This window comes from Fulmarus glacialis, unplaced genomic scaffold (genome assembly GCF_000690835.1).
Source record: "Fulmarus glacialis isolate BGI_N327 unplaced genomic scaffold, ASM69083v1 scaffold21348, whole genome shotgun sequence".
Lineage (NCBI taxonomy): Eukaryota > Metazoa > Chordata > Aves > Procellariiformes > Procellariidae > Fulmarus > Fulmarus glacialis.
In genome coordinates this window covers 4968-9244 of record NW_009226630.1, presented here as the reverse complement: position 1 = coordinate 9244, position 4277 = coordinate 4968, and positions in this window count along the sequence as shown.

Here is a 4277-nt window from a genome sequence, read left to right as displayed (position 1 = left end):
CCCCCCGGGCCCCCCCCCAGCCCCTGAGGACACAACCCCCATTTGCAAGGTCCATACTGAGACCAAAAGCCCCAAAGGGTTTGTCCCACCCTGAGCTGACGGCAGCTTTGCATGGTCCTAGGCGCCGGGAGAACCACCTCTTTCACCTCCATCGCCGCCACCGTTTGCTTCTGGGTATAAATCCTTGGAAAACCATGCTACAAGGCAAGGTTAACTTTTCCAGAGGTTATCCTGTTATCAACCCCCCCGTACGGCTCTGCCCCGGCCCCGGCACACACGGGAGTGCCGGCTTGGCCGCGGGACACCAGCCTTCCCACCGCGCGGGCAGACCCACGCCGGCAGGCTCAGCCCTCTGCTAGCCAAAGTGTCCTCTGCTCGCGGTGGAAAACTGAAGACTCAGTCGCTTGCAGCACGTTTGCCCACTGCACAAAGCGACCGGCAAAACTCCTTTTAGCCATAAATATAAATCAGGGGCATCCCAAGGATTGTGGCTCTTACATTTGACCTTATATTTTCAGCAAACACGCTGCTAGCCTCTTCCGAGGAGCGGGTGACGAACTGCCGATCTCTCTGTTCCCGACAGGCAGGAGACACTAGCAGGGGAAGTTCACTTCAGATCTTTTTTCTTCTTCTTCTTTTTTTTTTTTCTTCTTTTTTTTAAACACCATTTTCAGTGAGAGGGGTTTTCCACCCTTCAGATTCACCTTCCACTTCCTAGTGGCAGCCCTCAAAAGCTACATGGAAAGCAATAACCAAAAAGGGACTTCGGTGCCTGATCCCGTTACTGAAGTAACCTTCCTCAGACTTCCACAAAAAGATAAATCCTGGGCAAAATGCCTAAGAAGCGCAACGAGACCTGTGCTGAGCAGAAGCGGAGCAGACAGCCCAGCTCCCGCGGAGGGAGGCAGGTCATACCCCCGGGAGCAATGCCGTTTCCGTAATAGCTTTCCAATTGCTGAACTCTCCTGCTTTCATAAGTCAAGTTGACTTTTTCTTTGGGTCTCTGTAATTAAGATACCTCGCAGGAGAAACAGCCAGGTTGTACCACCTGCTCTCTTAGTTTTGTTTTTTTTTTAAAAAAAAAAAGAGAAAACAGAAGGGGTATCTGAATACACGGAGGCAGAAAGTTATAAACAAAATATTTAAAACCCTGTGAAAACTCTGAAAGGCACATCTGATGGACCATTTTTTAATCAAACAATCTCTGCTTATGTAGGTGAGGTCAAGCTAAGATTATTCTTCCTCCCCCTACCCGTGGCACAGCCGGACGCATCCTGTGCTGAGGTTATTAATTAGAAAATCCTCAAGTTAAAATAAACAAATTCAATGGGGAAAAAAAAAAACCAAACAAACTTCTAGCAATTCTATTTTATTGCATTTTTCTCTGAAAGGGCAGCAATGTCAGCAGCAGCCTTCGGGCTGCTTATTCCGGGAATCCGCATCACGAAACTTGTTCCCTTTGCCCTGGCTTCTCAGCGGGGCCTCCGAAACGTCAGATTTGATGCAGCCTCGCACGGCCATCACTGTTTCTTTTCTGGTTGAGTAACACACCGGCTTGGAGCCCGGGCTTCAGCCGGTCGCAGGGGAGTCCCTGGGGCCATGGCGTTATCGCACTAATGATTTCGGAGCGGAAAGCCACGGCGGGGGCGCACGGGAAATCCCCCGGCAGCACCGGGGATGCTCCAGCATCCCTCATGGCACCGGGGGTGACCCGCCGTCACGTGCGGCATCACCAGCCGCAGCACGTGCTTGTCTGCATGTGGAGGGGTGGAAAAGAAAGCCCGGGATTTCTCAACCCACAGCGTGAGCTGCTCTGCACCATGCAAAAAACCAGTCCAAAACTCCGGGGCATGAGTGACCCAGCCTGATGTTTGGCTTCAGGCCGAGAGCCTGATGCTGCTGCGGAAAGTGAGTGAAGGTGCCTCCGTAATTCACCCCGACGGTCACGTTATGCTTCCCAGCAGCTGGTTTGCATTATCTGATTTCTCATGATAACTAGTTTCTGTCTTCTAACTATAAATAATTTGTATTTGTATTATTGGCCAGGGTGTTGATGCTAAATCAAGACAAAGACAATGTTCTCCAGAAGATCCACACACCCCAGTAATACCAAAACTAGAAAAAAGAAACTCGTCAAAACAGCGCTTGTGAAATGACCTGTTCAAGACAGGGGGTGCTCAAAATTGCCTCCGTAGGATGCTCAAAAAAACAGGCAATGCAAGAGATATTTGGGTAAGTCAAGATGGACCATATATTTGACCAATTTTGCATACTTTTACTTTCTTGGCTTACCTGCAAACATACTGCGTTCTTCTGAGAAAACCTCGTTCATCCTCATGCTCGCTCGGAGCACACGCTCCCTGAAACACCAGTGCCGAGATCTCATCGGTTTCTATATGGACAGAAACAGGACATCGCTGTGAGCATCGGAAAATCCCCACCAACAACTTATTTCAAGAGAAAAGAAGAGAAGAAAGGTAATAACACCTCCGTTTGTAACTGCTGCCCTGCGGAGCGGGAAGTAGCCTCAGATGGACGCGGGCAGCATCATTCACCCGGCAGATGGCCTGACGCTGCATCAATGGGCTCGTTAGAAGACCCGGCGACAAGAGGGTGTTGCAGCAGCACCGACCCCACCCGCGACGCCGCACACCCCTCGCAGGGTGGCTTAGAACGGCAGAGTACATGCAACCTGGGGGAAAAAGCACAGCTCGCTCTTCTAGGTTGGCAGAGGGCACCCTGAAATCCCAGGGCAGGATATTAAATAGGGATGTTATTCTCTACCTGCCTTATAGGCTGCAGCAGACTTCCAAATATTGGGAGGTTTATGTATGCAATTTAAAAAGTGCAAATATTTCTCAGTTGAGTTAATCACCGAAACACTGAATCTACCGATGGGAGAAGACTCCATTACTTGATGCTTCTAGGTGATGATTCCAGCTTGATTTAGATCAAATGGAAGTTCTGGACCCGTTAAGAACTTCTTATGTAATGTGCTTTCTGTGTCATATTAGAATTCACATTAGACGTCACAATAACGTCTTCTATTCATGATTAGTAACCTATTTCTGGACACTTAGATGTTACAAGACAAAACAATGACATGGGTTAAATTTCCAAAGAGTAATTTGGGATTTACCTGTTGAGGTCGATGTGAGTCACATTGCAAATTTCGACGAGGGTGCTAGAAAGCAGGTTTCCAGAAGTGAAAAATCCGACGTCATGCCTTGCCAGCAAAAAAAATTCTTAAAAAAAAAAAAAAAAAAAAAAAGGCAGTCCACTTTATGCTTCACCCATCAGGAACTGTTAGTCATCAGCGATGGGGCCGCTGAGAGAGCAAATGCCGTTGCTTCAAAACTGTTCTTCACACAAGGTGAATAAAAGGCCACCAAGTCTCGGCTTCACCCAGAGCATCACTGACAGCAGATCTCCTGAATCCGAAGGGATGAGAAATGGGGGATTTTTGAAAAGGAAAGAAAGAAACACACCATTATGATAGCCCGGAAATCTAGGGGATCCTCCAAGCTGTATCTAGAATAGATAGTGCATAAAACACACAGTGTTCCTTTGTCCGAAAGCAATGACAGAAGGCAAAAAAAGGTAAAAACTTGCCCACATAAAAGCTTGCCAACATAAGAAAAGCTACACACACAGGCAGCCCCTTCAATAAGAAGCGCGAGATGCCACCCTGCTCCAGAGGATGGGACCTCTGAAGACCACCGAGCCCAAGCCCTGCTTGTGCCAGCACAGGTTGCCCAGGACCATGTCCAGGACAAACCTTTCCGCATGCCACGCTGTGGGGAAAAGCATTTGCCTAAATGCCTCTGTTTTACTGCAGAAACACAATTCTGCTGTCCTGCTGAGTATTTCTTGTGAACACCCAACCCTTAGAAGTTTGTGGGAGGTGGGGTAAAAGTGTATGAATGGCTTTTGAGTAACACACTTTCCTTCCTGAAATGATCTTCTTGGCAAACATGAAAGCTGTTTCCTAAAGGTTTAGAAATACACCCACGTCCCCCGGACACTCTTTAGGAAAAGGTGCTTTATTCATTCATGCAACCACGTCGTAGTACTGCAGAGTCAATGCATTTCCACAGCAGTAAGCAAGAGTGAGTCAGACCGAAACTGCACCGTCAAGATCTCTGACACGGCGAAGGAAATACAGGTAAACACAGCAGAGTATCATCAGTGCGCAGGCCAGAGTTTCCTTTGTGGAATGGACACATCTGGCTTACGCTCGTACCAAAAAAAAACACAAACCAGGTTCCAAAACAGGG